Here is an 18,488-nt window from a genome sequence, read left to right on the forward strand (position 1 = left end):
TGGACAGCTGTTTATGTTGGTTTGGGTTTTAAGAAACAGAAAGCATATGTATCGGTAAACATTATGAACAATCTATAAGAAAACAAAAATAACAGCTGGTTCAGTGAAGATTTATTTTGGTTCGATTATTTTGTGATTTTTTCAGCTGTCAATAAGCAAGTATATATATTGCATGATAAAAAGATCTAAAGAAAACTCTATCAGACCAAATGTGAATGTGGTTCGGTGGTCTAGGGGTATGATTCTCGCTTTGGGTGCGAGAGGACCCGGGTTCAAATCCCGGTCGAACCCATTTTTTTCTCCCCATATGTAAGAAATATTTAGAAATTTGTTCATTATTAAGTTTTGATTAGTTAAATATCACAAGGGATTATCCTTCTTATCATTTTTTTCTATATAATAAATCTGTTGTCAACCAGAATTAATGGCACAAGCACCCCCCCCCCCCCCGAAAATCATTTCACTGTTACAAACTAAAAATACTTCTGTGATTTTCTATCAGAGAAATTAAAGTAGAGAAAACGAAATTTTACAAAATTTGATATACAAATCTAGACTAGAGGAAATTCGAAAGAAAAACAGTTATTCTCAAAATATTAAGACATACAAACATTTCTTGAACTTTAAAAGATATATTTTTCTTGATCATAAACATACTATTTGAAGTTGTCGAAAAATTCTTATCGAATTAGATTTTAAAACAAATTGGGCATTTTTCAACATTATTTTTTGAAATACGGTTCCCCAGCCCTCAAAGTAAAATAGATATTAATCTGTAATGTTTTTCAGAAATTAATTTATACATTAATAAATATATTAATTTATATATTAATATATATATTAATTTATTCTTAATTTAAATATGCTTTGTTAATATTCGACGGATGATTTTATCGGTTTCTTTGATATCTATATTTTATTGGCTAATCATTTTCTCTCTAATAAATAGGTTTTTTTTTATTTAAATGAAAAAAGACTATATTTATAATCCCTACTCTAACCAAATAGATATATGATTGAAAAAGATACCGATATATTTTGGGTGGCCAATTAAGCAGCTTAAAATGTATTTTCTTCACATTTCATACTGGATAAAAAGTATTTTAACTATTAGCAGCAAAAGGTTTATTCTATCAATAATGTTGGACTGGCTGGTATAGTACTGGTAGCTTATCGGTACTGAAAGGCCCTAAACGCCCGTTCAACAGAACTACGACTGGCTAAGACCTATAGACATCTTGCTCAGACTGTGAAATGTGTAGGAAAATGAACTTTATCTCTTTTTTTGTCACATGAGATGAAGTTGTACAGAGGATAGGACATCACATGTAGGTGGTGTTCTCATGTACTTCATCATTCTCATAAAAAGATTAATAGAAATCCTTTGTTTTTGGTTCGCATTCCGCTTGAATCTCAGTCCTCTTTGTTGTATTTGACCATAAAAATAATATTGTTTGGGGTTTCTCAATTTAATTATCTTTTATTCATTTGATGGATATGAACTGCTATTTGTCAAGAAAATGTCAATAATTCAAATTTGACAGCACTATGATATTACGCTTTTGATTAATCTCCTACCTTTCAATCAATTATGAGTAATTCATTGAAACATTGCCAGAATGCAAGTACGGTATTTGGATATTAGTTAAAACGCTGGGAGAGAAACGTAATTTATCTATCAGGCTTCTCGGGCTACATTCTGTAGCATATTTACCATTTATTGTCGTAAAATAGACAAATTTTGAGGTTTCTCAAATTTTGTCTTAGAATCTACAAGTGCGATTAAGCTAAAATTTATTAAACATTTATTTGTATGAGATTAAAATTTAAATAAATTTATCCATTAACTGATATTTTTGTTCAGAAAATAATAAAAGAAAATATTGTAATAGCTTAAAATGCGAAAGAGAGCAAAATTGCCTTTCTTGTTAGGAATTGAACGAAGTCTTATGAATGTAAAATGCAATAAAGATAATATGAAACCAGTCGAGTGTATACAAATGTATAAGAACTGTGATATAGGATTAACAAACACTGTACATACCTGTTTTTATTGTTTCACATAAGCACATTTCATATTCAGTAACGGAATGCAAAAATAGTAATTATTTTCATTGAAACAAAACTGCCTACATATATTAAAAACACTTAGACATCTGTTTAGATATTTATTATCACTTTACATCATTCCTGTGCCCCACGGGGGGGGGTGCTCATAACTGAGAATGAGAAATTTCTGCCATGGGCTCTGGTTCTAGCCACCCTTGTGGGTACACGGAAAGTAGGGGGGCTGGATTTTTCCACCGATAACGGGATGCACTTCCTTAAGGAAAGGTTGTACCGTGGCCGGTGATAGCCCTTAGGACTCAACTACAGCTCCCGCTAGTGTTGCTGTTGCAGTGGTCCGGTCATTCTGGTTTTTTCATATGCCTTCCGGCGGGTTGGAGTAGTCAGTTTGTGATTGTAGACTGAAGCATATTCTTTTGTTATAAGACTCACTGATAGGAATTTATGAAGAGTAAAACAAAGCATCAATAAGCATTTGAAGGAAAAAAAGTTATACGGATCGTCTAATTTTGAGAAGAGCTTACTATTATTTAGAAAGAATTTAAGTGAAATATATATTTTCCATCTCACTGTGTTTGTCCCTCATATTTGGTATTGCCTGATGCTGACTTATATTGAAAATCTTTTTGAAACTGTTCGCCTGCAATTAAATTTAGTTTAAACTTTTAAGGGTTTACTTTAATTAATAGTTGACATAAACATCAGATAAATCATCTTCTGCATATAGATGTGAGATTTTCCCCAAGTATTTTATAGCTTTCATATTCTTAAAACATTTGAGAATTGCCTTCATTTAATGGCGTTCAATTTTTTTTATTTATTTATAAAGGCATTGTTTTCTTAAACAGTAAAATGCTGAAGAATGTTTTTGAAATACAAAAAGTGAAAGAAATATTACTACGAAATAAAATGAAATATTCACTAAATATTTACTCATAAATGTTAATTAGAAAGAACAACTTTTGTGTGCAATTAGATGAACAATTCTGTAAAATGTAGTTTCAGGTTCAAATTAAAGTAAATTTAAATGCAACTTTTTTGCATGAAAGTTTATCCTACTTTTTAATCATCAAACTTCTAACTTTCAAGCAAGCGCACGTTTTAAGAGAAATAGTAAAAAAAAAAAAAGGGGGGGGGGAGCTATCTGTATCAACGTAACTGTTGCTAATAAATTATTATTAAAATTTTGATATATTCATTGTCATCATAAATTTCATCTTAATAATAAGATATTTAAGTAGATTTTACAAGATAATGTATAAATTTACTCGATATATCTTAATAGCTTTGAAAACTAAACAATTAATAATTATCCAAGCTTTTAAATTTTTTTATAAAAATATAGTAACCATGACTGTGTACGTTAGATTTAATAACAATGTTGAGGAAAGTTGAATCTCTAAATTTTGCAAAACGTTTGAATTATTATTGTTATCTTAGAAACATTATTTAAAACAAAAATTGCAACAGCCATAAATTGCATATTTTAAATATATTTTTGCATTGCCAGCAGAATATATACTTTTAAAAGATAGAGAAACAAGCAATAATGAATTATCAGAAGATATTTTTGGTTACTCGATAGTTTGTCATCTCCAGGTAATTAAGAAGTTCTTGAAATATTCATTACTTTTTTCAACACTAAACAATAGGATTAATTATTTTAAAATATTTTTTATTCACAAGGATTAACAGGATTATTTTCCTAGGGAAGAATATTAGAGAATATAAAGTTTCCGAATCATCAAGTTTATACTGCTTTTATACCTTTTACCATTCGTTAAAAATTCAATATCCACCTTCTATATTCAGTAATGAATAAATGAAAAGCATTGATAATAATATTCACATATTTTAATTAATTATCGTATCTTTTATCTTTTTTTCTGTTGCAAGTGATAGGAATAAAAATATATATAATGTAAAGGGAACAATTTTTATTCAACTGAATTACCAGTAAATTAAGTTCCGTAACATTGGAAATTCGTATATAAGGGAATGGAATTTAGGAAAGTGACACAAAAATCTTATTTTCCTTACTTAGAAAAGGTGTGAATGTGTAAAAATGCAAGAGAAAATGTTTATAAATATTAATTTTTATTTAATTATTATAAATGTTCTTTTTAATAAAAATTAATTTGATTCGAAATGCATTTATTATTTAATTGAATATTACCCACAAATGTAGTTTGATCCTCTTGTCAAAAATGCAATAATACAAATATTTTATTGATATGTTTTTAAATTGATTAATTTGGATGTACAGCAGCAAAGATTAAAATTAAAACTACTTCAGAGATGAGAGTAAATATATTGTATAAGAAATAAAATAAAATTTAAAATATTTTGCGGAAATAGCTAAGGATAGATGTACTTAAACACTAAAATATTTTAATATTTCAATAAAAAAACAAATCGGTACAAACTGTATGTGAATAATTTTAAAATATTGTTTAATATTCGGAAAATAGTTGTTGGGAATTGAAGTTGATATCACGGAAATGTTAATCTGTTAAGTTTTGTGTGGGTGTAAAAATAATTTTTCTACGAAACGTTCCTAAAATAAAGTGGAAAAAGTAAATTACTTTTACCATTTTTTATGCCCTATAGAGAGATGTAACTAACAGCTTTTTAATAGTTTGACTAATCCGTAAAGATGTTAAGGGACATATGTACAAAATTTTGCTTCAATCAGTTAAAGAATGCAGGATTATATAAGATTTAAATTTGCAAACTAACATTTAATTTTATATTTAAAGATTTAAATTTTTTTTTCAAAATTAGTTTTACGTACAATTTTGCAACAATATATTTTCATTATACAGCTCTGTGTCAGAAAGTAACAAAGTGACAGATAATCTATGTGAATATTTTGAAAGATTTCAAGAGACAAAGAAAAAAATATATATTTCAGACTCAAGAGTTTTTTTTTTTTTTTTGTAAATAAATTATGCTTTTAGTTGGACATTTGTTTTCGTAAATCGAGTGATGTAAAAGCATTGTGTACAGAATGTGTCTGATGATGCAATAAAACTAGGTTAAGATATGAGAAAAAATTCTCACTTAAAGCATTATAATTAATCGAAAATCAACTCTGTAAATTTTCTTTTTCCTTGGTTCCCAAAAAATATCACTAGAAACCTAAACCTTATCAACTCTATTATAGTGATGATCATTCCAAAATAAGAACATGACAAAGCATATAATTGAGGTTAGTTGAAAATCTTCGCAGCTCCTAAAGGCTTTCCAATTTTGCTACAGGTTAGAGTTATCGATGAGCAGTTGATTCATTTATAACGTTCCTCTATTGACATTTTTGTTTAGAGGTCATGCGAAAAATAAAGAAATGAATTCAGCTTGAGTCTGCAAACAACTTGATCAAATAAAAGCATGTAGTCCTTTCAGAAATTTCAGTTTATCTAAAGGACAATTGACACAAAGTGGATAAATCATACATGTCATCTTATCAAACTGCTGACTAAAGATTTCTTAAATATTTCACTTTCCAGAAAACGCTTTCAGATCATGACTTTATTGAGTGAATAAATCTGAAAGTTCTATTAAATATTAAAATATACCAAAAAAATATCTTGCAAGTTCTAAATATGTGTATTCCCAATAAGAAAAAATATCTAGTCCCTCTCATAAATTCATTTTCATTGTGATAGAAGAAAAAAACATTTTAAAAATTGAAAGGGATTAAGTCTGTTTTTCAAGCCCCTAATAGAAAAATTTGGGGGGAAAATTTCTGCATATGGACCGTCTCTTTCATTAGATCGGTTCATAACTGTAAAATATTTGGATATAAAATAGGCAACATATGTGCATTTCTTAAATATAATTTGTAGATTCATTTTTTTTGAAAAAGAAATCTGTAAGTGATATATTGCAAATGGAAAATAAAGGTTTATATTTAAATAACAATTTATTTAAACGTTTTTAATAAAAGACAGAATCTTTATACTGTTTAAAAATGTATAGTTAAATATGCTATTATGCCTTGAAAAAGAAACCTTGTTCGTCTACAATGTAGCATTAAAATGTTTAAGATTAATAAAATGTTTTCTTTCTCATAAATAAAATATACATTTATTCAATATGCATTCAAATATACATTCATAAAAACATCATTTTGACGAATTTTCACTCTTCAGATTTCCATGAGTCAGAAAAATGCATTTCTGAAATATGTTGATCACTTTTCAATGTATGAATTCTTTAATTCAAAAACACTTTAAGCCATATAAATGAAATTTTATATACAGTTTTCACGTCGAATTCAATTGGCAATATCCTTTGTTTCTTAGTTTAGTTTTTAATTTGTAAAAAAAGATATAACAAGGATTGGGAAACAATTTTCAAAAGAAGGAAAAGCAAAAAAATAACAGCAGAAAGGAAAATTAATTTCATTACAATACCAATTTCGACTAAAGGTTTCTCAGCCAATATTTAATCGAAATTTCTAGCATCAATTAACCGAAATAATTCTATTTAATTAAAGCCATTATTTAAAGAAAAACACATTTTCTGAGTTTTGTCGGGAACATACAAAAGGAAGCGTACCTCAGAGTTAATTAATCCGATGAAATAATGAAATAAAATAAATTTCTGATAACTTTTATCTCCATTGTTATTATATGCTCTTCAGCATTCCAGAATACAAAGTCTTTTCTGTTTGCGAAAAAACGGTAATCAAGTCTTGGAAAAGTTTTTAAAAAAGAACAATCTTCAATTAGATTTGCACTGAATTGCAAAAGCTTTTTAGGAAAGAAAACTTTTTTTTTGTTATTCGAAGAGAACATTTTAAAAAAGAAAAATAATATCTCTTATCTTACAGCAACAAATGTAATTGATCATCCGTATTGTTTGAAAAAGTAAATGAAACTGATTCTCAAATTCTATTTATTTGAAAAGCGAGTATAAGGTAATGCAAAATTTTTTATTCATTTTAAGAAAGGTTACTTTAAAAATAATCTTAAAGTGTTTATCATTATGCTTTTTCTACATTGCATACATTTCTTACATATATGCAGTATTGTTGAAATTCAATTTATTCTCAATAAGCTCTTTTATAATTTTTCTAAAGTTGCCAACCCTGCATATTTTCTCTATCCACCAGGGCTAATAAAACCAATAACAGTGCCTGAAACTTCTCATTCCCATTTTTGAGGTGCTCTCAGAGGGATAAGGTCGGTTGCGTAACCGTAAACAGCTATTCGGACCCTCATTGAAGGCACAAGGAAAAAAAATGAATTACCGTGCTGCACCGCCGGCACAGCATTGTGGGAACTATTGTCGAGTCCTAAGTACCGTCACTGGACATGGTAGAAATTTTCCTGTAGGAGACATGTCCCGTCATCGGTAGGGGATACTTGACCGCACACCATTTGTATATCCACCAAGGCGGCGAGAACTAACCGCCATTCTGGAAGCTTCACATTTTCAAATCTAAGTTGCCCCGGTGGGATAGGCCATTTGAGTAAGTATCAACTTACTTTGTAAATGTCATTTTTTTCTTTTGAAATTTATCATATGAGATTGAGAAGGTATGCATATTTTTTTGTGAGTATAATATGTAATGTCATGTTTTATATAGCTCATTAAACAATAACTTTTCTTCTCCCCAAAAATTATTTCATCAATAATTAACTAGATCCTTAATCAAAATTCTAAATTATTCGATAAAAAGACTCTGGCAATGATGAATACAAGTTTCAACCTTTGGTAATAGCGACAAATTGCATTGATTTGAAAAAAAAAATTGAAAAGATTCGATTCAAATATATTTCATTGCTAGTTTCAAAGTACCTTTAAGTGCAGTTCATAGCAAGTATTTCAAAGAAATATTTTTAGTTAAAATATCCATCCATCCTATCTAATCGTTAGAATCATTTCTTGCATATAAATTATAGTGGTTATTCAGCGACTTCAATTTATAATAACAAGAGCTCCAGTGTTGTCAGAAAAAAATTGAGAATTAAGTTTTATAATAAACAATATGACTGCATATTATGACATACGTGAAAGTAATTTTTAAACCTTAAAAATAGATATCAAATTTGTAAAAAATAGTAGCACATTTCAATAACAGAAACTAGATCTTCCACTTCAAATAGAACGTTCAATCTATTATTCAAATAATTTTTACAGTACTTATTGGACTTTTCTAAATTTGAATGAATTTTTCTTATTCATTCTGCATCAATTTTTAATGAGCATGGGCATTAATGAAGTGAATGAGTACAATTTGAGCTTAGCCGAACTTCCGAAACCAAACAATATATCAGTTTTAGGAAATGAAGGTATATTCAACATGGGCAGATGTTTTTTTTTTTTTTTGTAAGAAATCGTAGTGCATTGAAATCAATCGATCTATTAATAATTAAGTTTTCTAAATAGGAATAGAGGTCAATGGCAATGAATACAGATTGATAAAAAAAAACTTCAAAACCCTAGCATGACAGGAAGGGAGTGATGCTATTAAAATATCATGCTATCAAACGTTTAGCAGTTCAAATGAATTTGAAAAGTGTCAATTAATTATTTATTTGTTACCAAATTAATTAAGGTTGATTAAAGTAATTAACGATTTAATTAATTATATTATTAAATGTTTGATTATTAAATTAATTATAAGATTAATTAAAATAATCTCTAACAATGTATTCATTTATACACGGTATTATAAAGCAGAGTAAGAATTTTTTAGAAACATTACTACATAACATTATTACATAAAAATATATATCCTTATATGCCGAAAAAAGTAAATAATCTAAAAAGGAATAAAGCAAATAAATGAACTGAACTCATATGACAGAAATTTAAATTTTAATGTCTGAAGTTATATTAAAATTTTTACTTTATTTTTTTTTTACTTGTTTCAAATTAATTTGAAAATTTAATTGCTTTCCTTACTTGAAAATTTAATTTTTAATTTATAATTTTTCTTACTTGTTTCATTCCTCTCTCTATTAAATTTTTATATTTAAATAAAATTTGCATTTACATAAACATTTTGAAACTATGCATATTAATACTATCATCAAACCCTTTCTCTGAAATTCATTTTTAATATTTTTCTATGGAAAAAAAATCCAAGTTTTAAATATTCTACTTTTATCAATAGTTTACTCCTGACATTCTTTTTGCCCCCATTTTATCCCTTCTTAGGAAGCGAAAACGAAAAGATTTTCATAATAAACAATAAAATATTCTCTCAAAGAAGGAAAAGTAATTGTTAATTTATGGAGCAAGAGGCGCAAATTAGTTAAAGGAGGCTCGAAAGTTTTTCCAAATCTCAAAGTGTAAAATCTTTCGTCTTCGTCAAAACTGAATATATATGCACTTGTACTCGTCGCTTCATTTTTCATGCCATTTGATATATTGGATTTTACCTTGTTGTAATGACAGAAAGCCAATTTACAAACTTCAAAGAAAGATTATTTTTCCTTTTCATCTGCAATAATGCATTTATTTGAATGGCAAGAAAAGTTCTTCGCAGTTTAAATTATATGAAGATTCTTTAAAGAAGGTTTCTATTTAAAGATTTAACTTGTTCAGAATTCTGAAGGGATTATTTAACTGTAATTAAAGGAAGTATATTCAGATTAGATTGTTTGTAATCATTATTAAAATTAAAGAACTAAAAGTATTTGCAATAAAATATGCACAAAAGACTCGAATTTTTCATACTTCTTATATGAAATTTCGATTGTCTAAAAACTATTAATACGATATCTTTTCAATCAGTAGTGCTTTAATATTTTGATGTATTGTATTTAGCATCATAAGGTTTATTGTGAATTTTAATTCACATTTACGATTCCAAAAGCCTGAGGGGGACGTCTCTTATTTTTTATAGCAGCGCCAACTAGGGCCAAGAGTACGACTTTGTCACTTCACGCATCATTCATTCGCTTGCACAACCCCTTTTTACAGGAGGGCACATTCATACATCTCACAGATAGAACAACAGAAGAACAACCATGCCCAAACCGGGACTCGAACCCGGGACGCCCAGATCACGGGGAAGACGCGCTACCCCTATGCCAGGACGCCGGCTTATCCACCTTTAAGTAATCCAACAGGCAAAATAATAATATTATTAAAATCCATTCTTTAGATACTCAATTTGGTTAGAGTTCTGAATCTTGCTCATCTCAATAATTTTTTATTGAATTCTAAAATTTCAAAACCCTTGAGGAATGTAAATGTATACATATATAATAGGGTATATGAAGAAAAGATAAATTTAATTGGAAACGACCGCCAAAATTATACTTTTGTAATTTACAAAATTCCAGAGTTTCTTTTAAATATTTTTACTTTTTAATATTAAACGTATCATTTCTAAAATTCAGTATTAAATGGCACCACTGGTAAAGAGGAGAAATTTCATTTAAACAATACGTGATAAATAGTTAAGGATTAAATCATCATAAGCATTATCATCTTGAATACGCAAGTTTATAAAAAGCTCAAACTTTCAGAGTATTAGTAAGTGTGTGGAAATTTGATAAAATAATATCACTTTTACAAATATGATGAAAAATAAAGATTGCCACAACTTAAAAGAAATAAAAAAAAAGAAATATTCAGTTAAGTATTAGTTTAAATATATTTTATTCGGGTTGATTCATACGTAATTGCCATATTAAAATGACCTTGTTCTTCGTATAATAAAACAATAAAAGAATTTGTTAAAAGCTTAATTTTAAATTAAATTCAACAAGAATGTTTTTTAGAAGCAACTCGTAAAATTTTAATCTCCTCATTTTTCATATTTTATTATTTAGTATATCACATACTTATCTTTTAGCATTTTATTGCTTATTTTTAATTCATTGGTAGAGTTGTTGGAAAAATTTGAAATAATTTTATTGATTTATTACTAGATGGCGCCTCTAGCGGGGAGCAAAATATATTTAAAATGAACTCATCAACTCTTAATAAAACTCTAAAGATATTAATATAATGTAGTACTCCAATTCACTCTTAAAAACAATCCTATTTTCCATTGAATTTCGAAATTCAATCAACAAAAAGAAAATAAAAAAAAAATCACGTAGAAATTCTTTCTTTAGAAATACGAAATACGTATGATGAATTGAAGAGTTTAAAAATACCAAGTCTAGTTATTTTAGTCTACATTAAGTTTTAGACTGGAGTTCTGAAAACCATAAAAGAAAAAGTAAAAGTCGTAGACATAAGCATAGAAGAGAGTTTTCGAAATGATGACACTTTAAACAGATAACTATCACACTGAATTCTGATGACATCATTTAGAGAAGGAAATACACATAGCTTAGTTTGTCTATTGAATGTATGCCTAAGGTCATAGAAATTTTACTACACAAAATTCTGTGAATATCAATATCTGCTTTTCAAAATACTTCCCATCTGAAGCAATACACTTTTGTCAACCCATTTTTATTGTTCTCAAACATCTTTGGCAGTACTCAGATATCATGTTCTTCGAATATCTCGCTGCTACTTGGCATAGTTTCTCCTGGTTATTTCGGTGTTATCCTAGCATAAACATATTGTTTTTACTAAACAAGTAAATAAATATAATGAATATAGGAATAATCCAGCATAATGAGCAAATTACGATATAAATGATAATAATTGTTGAATGTATAAAATTCTAGAATAATTTTGTATATAATTTTCTATATCTCAATTTTTGTTCGAATAATGTGTCCGGACTATTTGGTCAAATTTATTTTGTTCGAAATCATCCAGATACTGAATCAATGCTTTCAAAATGCAAGGAATCACACGTGTTCGATCTTTCATGAGTTCAAGAGACTGGCAATTGCCTACCCTTGCAGCATTCTTAATCTTCGAAGGGCTAACTAAATGTCCGTCTCTCATTTTCTTTGTTTGCTCACTCACATCGTCCTTCACTTTTATGCCAAAGTATTGCTGTTGGATTTTTGTATATCAATTTTCATTGCCACCAACAATTAATATCAGTTTAAAATAAAAAAAGAAACTAGTTTTATGTTTGTCTTGAGCTTTATTCTCCTGGCGGCGTGTTCTCCAATAAACACGTGGTTCTCCTTAAGAGTGTCTAAAAGCCATTCTAATATTGTAATTTGTACATTTATTGGTCACAATAAATATAAATATAATATATATGAATGAAAGAACTGGCATAATGAATGAAAGAACTGGCATATTTGCCTAAATACATAGCGTTTTGAAAATTCTTTCATAAATACCTATTTGTTTCATGGGACTTTTCGATAAACAATCTGAAAATATCATTTTGAAAGAATTGAAAGGGTCCTGCAAATACTGGTACATATGAAACTTTCTTCCGAAATTAATCTAATTTTTTCCAGAGTGAAATAAGTTTTTATGAACTAAGGGTTTACAAAGCTATTTTTCACAAAGAAAAATCCTTTAATTTTCAAAAACCCTTGGAAATAATGAATTGATTGAATATTTTCAAGAAAAAATATTCCAAATTTAAATAACATTCTCTTGTGTTTCTTTACCCATTTTGACTATTTCTTTACTCATTTCTTTGCTATTTGATAGTGGTATTCGATTTTTGAATTTTTGGGCAACTTTTTTTTGAAAGACTTTGATTCAACAAAAAAAGGCAAAAGATCATTTCATCTAAAATTTTCCTAGAATTTTTTTTCTGTGATTATTATGCGATTCAAGTGCATATTTTTCTCTTTCTTTACTTTTTTTATTTTAATTTCATTTTGAAGAGAGGTCAAGCATGAAATTGAAAAGAAATTTAACAGAACTTAAATTACTACTTAAAATTACTTTAAATTTAATTAGAATTAATTCAACAGAAGAATTGACATTTTCTGATTAAAAAGATAAATATAATGGAAATTAATCCAATACAATTGAGCAATTTTAGCTGTCCTATCTTTTAGAAATAAAAATCTTGCACGAGAAAATATTATTTACAGATGGTATAAAAATAGAAACTTATTATTTTCTATTATTTCTCTATTGTACTTAGTTTCCTAAATTGTTGATCCGTCCTTTAGAACTAAAGAAGACTCTAAAAAAAAGAAGTGTTCACTTCAGTAATAAAAAAGAGAAACATAATCTTTATAACGAAAATGAAAAAAGTAAGCATTCATAACGACGCGTAATATATTTTAACATTGGAATTGGATATTAGTTTGGGCGCAATAATTTTAATAATTTCCCTTTGTTCACAAATAATAGCCAAAGAAAGAATTTAGGAAAGGTTCTTGACAATAATTTAAAAGAGTATTTTTAATAATTGCAAAAGTAATCTTTATTTATATGATTCTGACATAAAGGAAAATTACCTTATATTTAATATTGGCATTCTGCCATTGTTATTGAATGAAAATATTGTATATAGATGATTTTATTTTATGTAATTAGTTGCAATACTTTATTATATTTTATATTATTCTTTAAAATTTTTATTAATTTATACAGAAAATTAGCTATCGGAGGCTTTAAAAATTCCTTGATAGGACCATTATTCTTTTAATTTTAAAGCTTTAGAAACTTCAGATTACATTACAAATCATAATACAAAAAATGTTCTTGTGTTTTTATGATAGTTTATATAATTTTTTAAATAAAATATATATATATATATATTAAAATATTTTAAGCTTAAAGCTATTAAAAGAGGCAAAACGATACAAAATTATTTCCCCAATACAAGTTCCCCGAACAAAGTTCCAGATACAAAATGATTATAGAAATTCCAAAAATTAAGAATCTATTAAATAATTTCGTTAAAATAGAATTACGTTTTTATTTTTTAATACATTGCATTAATGATGCGATTCATTTGAAGTTGGGAAAAAATAAATCCTCTAACTTTATGGAAGATTAAGTGAAAATTCATTCATCATTTAACTCTTTTATGTTTAAGAAACAAAAACTATTGTTCTAAATTGTTCTTGCTAGACAACTAAGTGGCAAGAAAATAATTCTCTAAAACTGTAAAGGAAATTCCTTTTATCCAAACGTAATAAAAAAAAATATTTTTGGGAGTTCACGAGTGGAAGGAATTCTGGGAATTCTTTTATGCATTACTGCTTTTAAACGGTTCTCACAAAAGAATACATTTGAATTGCAACCTATCGACTCTTAACTCATCCTATTCAAACGTGTTTAAGTAATTTTATACGTTAGACACTAAAAATCCATTTCACTAATGTATGAACTGATCCATTTGAAAGGATTTATCCAAACGAAATACAATTGCAACAGGACGAACCTTTCAAATGCTAAGCATGCTTGTCGCCACTATTTCCATCTACATTTCCTCTTTTTGTCATTTTTCGATCTCAAAAGAAATGGGAGCTTTTCCGATTGAAAAAAATAAATAAAAATACCCATTTCTGGTACCTAATCTCAGAATGGATTCTGTCACAAAAATAAATATAGAGCAATAAAGTATAATAATAAATAAATTCACATCTCTTACGAAGAAAGATATTATTTTTCTGTATATAAAATTAAAACACTAATTTCTGAAGAGAAGTTGTAGGAAACATCTGTGTGATTTACTGCTGGGATCAGTTCTTTCTATGGCAGAAAAGATAAAGACGTGATTAGGAAAAACTTTTTAGAAAACTTCTCGTGGTTTTATTTTTCTTTACATTTATCTGAAATAGTATTTATTTCCATGTTAAAATATAGCATAGGTTAAAAGAATTAGTTGGAAGTTGAAAAATAAATGGAGAAAAACTTGTAAAAATTTGAAAAAAAAAAAAAAAAACCTTTTTCCTTGTTTAAATTCCGTTTATATAAACAATATTCTCGGGAAAGTATTCCACCTTTCTATAAAGTGTTCTCGGGGCAGAAACCAACATTTATTTGCATTTGTTTATCACAGTAATTTCATTTTAAGGAAATATGTCTTCATATTTAATCTAAACCCCACTTAAGCAAGTCGTAATTTTCATTACGGTTGAAATGATCGCATTAAGGGCTAAATTTAATATGTAGAAAGATAAGGATAACTATTTTGTTTCATTTACTTCTAAAGGAGATTAAGACTAGTCATTTTCAATTGATTTTGAACTATTTGTTTGATTGTATATACTTTTTTTAAACATAAATTTTTTTATCCGATTTTTAAAAAAAATCTTAAATGTAATGGAAGCTGCAAAAATTTCAATGATATTTTTTATAAAATACTAAACAAATACTTTACTATTTAAATATTCTCAGAGATGCATGAATTATCATCTTGCTACTACTATAAAAAGGAGAAATAACGTACAAATTATTATAAATCTTAGACTGACTCGCGCGAAAGCACACGGAAAAACGTGTATGTCCGGGCCGCCGCAAAAGCATCATTGGCGGGAACTATGGTTGAGTTCTAAGGGCCATCTCCGGTCATGGCACAACCCTTCCCTAAGAAAGTACGCCCTGTCATCGATGGGTAGTAACCACCCACACCCTTTCGTATACCCACTAGGTGGCCAGAACCAAACACCACGTAGGAAGATTCTCATTCACAATTACGAGGTCCTCCCCAAGTGAAACAGAAATCAATATAAAATGTGATTATGATTATATTATATAATATAAATGAAATTGATTTCGATTATTAATTTGGCAATCACAGACATAATAAATCGCGAACTGCAATCCGGATTCAAAATGTACATGCAATCTTTTTAATATAGTAGTATAATCTATAAAATGGAGGTAAAAAAATTACAGGATGCTTAATATTTTCACCCTTAATACATTTATAGAGAAAAATAAATGACACATATATGTAATATAAGATCTCTTCTATTAATTTTACACAAAAATGTTCATTTGAAATACTATTAACATTTCAAGATATAAATTCCACTAATGACTTAATATAGATATCTGGTGTGCAGCAGTTAGCTTATTTTACAATGCCAGAGTAGGTCTTATCCCAAGCAAATAACATTTGAATTGAGTAAATATAGTTTCCATATGTATTAGCAACATTTCTGAATATCATGAATAGTAAAAGAAGCAGGCATTTGATTAAAAGATGAAGCTATGTACTTTCGCCTTTCTCTATTCTCTGCTTAATCATCCACTGACGGAACAACGAACAAAATATCAAATATTATTCGAATGATGAAATTTCAGTTGGGGGGAGGTAGGTTTTACAATCATTAATAAACCCCTACATAACCATTTGGAGACACAATAAGCATAACAGAGGAATTTTGATGCTGATTTTTTCCTACACTGATTCGATCTAACAGTTGTTAGCTGTTTAAAAGAGTTAAGACTGGTTAAAGGTTATGTTAAATTCAAATGCTGAAAAACAATATATATAATCAAAAAGTATTAGAATGTTATTAATCTTATAGTTTTTAATAATTCTTATATTTAGTTCAGTTTAACGTATACGGTCATTTACTTACTATACTGTTATACTAACGTTTAGTTCTTAAGCAACACGAAAGCTATTTTAAAACGGATCTCGTAATTTCACACCCTTATCAGATGAAGAGGTCGGTGTTGTCTCTGAACGTCCGCCATTAGAAAGACATCTGGTATCTTTCCATTTTGCACTAGACTAATTAGATCATTCATGAAACTGGGATATTCCCTCAGACGGATATAATGGCGCAAGAAGTATTAGAAAATGCCAACATGCTAACATGCTAAACATATAGATGATCTTATAAAAAAAAATAATTAACTGTATTATTACCGATGATCTATTCGAATTTGCTATACCAATATAACAAAGCAGCGACAGCGATCTTTCTAAAACATTTTCACATTCTAATGAGAGTGTTATCTCAGAAAGCGCCTTACATGGTATTCGTCCACAAATATTAACCTTTAACAAAAATGTAGTATTTTTATTGCATCTAACGTGAGATCTTTGGCAAAGTGTTTGGTGATTAATCCTTGGCATGTAGTTAATAGTGTCAGAAAATCTAATTGCCTTTATGAGCGCATTTTTTCTAAATGATTAAAATAAAATTTCGACACAGAACGACACTTATCATCCCAAAATCGCATACGAAATCCGATCCATTTAAATTTCTGTGTTTTTTAGTTGTTGCGTTTCTGAAAGACAGAGAAAATCAACTCGTTGTTGGATTCGACTCCGGATTCGAAGGGTGTCTACAATATAGATGTTAAATCTGTGTCAAATTGTATACCTCCTGTTCACTTTGTTTTGTAATTATCGTATTAACTTCTTTGGAAAAGTCGTACAGACAGACTTCCGCTGAATGGATTTTGTACAATATTTGACAGAAATCTACGAATTTAGAGCAAATATTATGAGCCAAATTTCATCTTTCTAACTCAAAGCATTCTTAAACTATCTGCGTCACAGACAGACAGATATAATGCAAAAAAATGTGCATTTCGAAGTCAGCAATTTATTCGAGATTCATCCATCTCGAATTCCGATTTTTTGAAAACTGATACTTTCTCTGAATTACTTTGAAGTGAAAAGTAATTTCTCTGAAGTGAAAAAAAAATCTTATAATTTCATAATATTTTTATTATATTATAAAATTATATTAAATAAAATATAAATATATTATTTCATAATATATTTATTATTAATGAAATTATTAACTTTATTATATTTATTTATTTTTCATTTAATATAAATAAATATAATAAGAAAGTGAATTTATAGATCTCAATTTGTTTGGCCCCAAATCGCATTTGCTTTATATGTATAAATGAATCATGTCTTAAAGAAATGCAGTAATGCCTAAATAAAATGTATTATTTTAAATCTATAAATAAGTAGTTGAAAAGAATATCCAAATGAGAGCTCATCTGCAAGTCCCCTCTTCAATTCCTCCATATAAATAAAGAAAAGGCATATAAATAAAGGAAAGGCAAGCAATTCTATACTTGAAAAATAACAATACGTCTAAAACAATTCCCCGCTTTTCACTTTCATTATGTAAAAAAAAAAAAAGAATGTGAGAGAAATTTTCATAGAATAATTTCTTGAAAGTTTTTTAGGATGTTTTAATTGAAAAAATGTCTTCATTTAATACAGAGATCAAATTATACAGCGAAATAATTAATTTAAACTTCATTAAAATACATCCCTAAGAGCTTAGAAAAATGCTGAGCAATAATCATCAAAAAAATGAGAAGAATCTTTAAATCTTCTCACATGAGAGCTTTGAAGTGATTAATAATATGTTTTTTTGCTCTTTTAGTTCTTAATTTATATTATTTTAAAGGAACTTCATTCACTAATATATTTTTTTTGCATTAGTGGAAATCCAGAGGACAGTGACTAAGAAAATTGAGTTTTTTCAAGAGCCTTGTCATTAAAGATAACATTTTTTTTTCCTTTTTTAAAGTAGATGTTATCTATTTGTCTTGAAAATCACTTTTATTGAATATAATTTTTTTAAATGTTTTTCAAAATTAAAAAGGGAGCATAAGTTTCC

The 18,488-nt window shown here is 27.9% G+C and overlaps 1 non-coding gene across 1 annotated transcript; it reads left to right on the forward strand.

The window, feature by feature from the left end:
• The first annotated feature begins 219 nt into the window (after positions 1-219).
• Trnap-ugg (transfer RNA proline (anticodon UGG)) lies at positions 220-291 on the forward strand. The gene has a single exon. It is a non-coding gene; the product is annotated as a tRNA-Pro (tRNA).
• The last annotated feature ends 18,197 nt before the right edge of the window (positions 292-18,488 follow it).

The sequence above is a fragment of the Argiope bruennichi genome, chromosome 5 (assembly GCF_947563725.1).
Source record: "Argiope bruennichi chromosome 5, qqArgBrue1.1, whole genome shotgun sequence".
Lineage (NCBI taxonomy): Eukaryota > Metazoa > Arthropoda > Arachnida > Araneae > Araneidae > Argiope > Argiope bruennichi.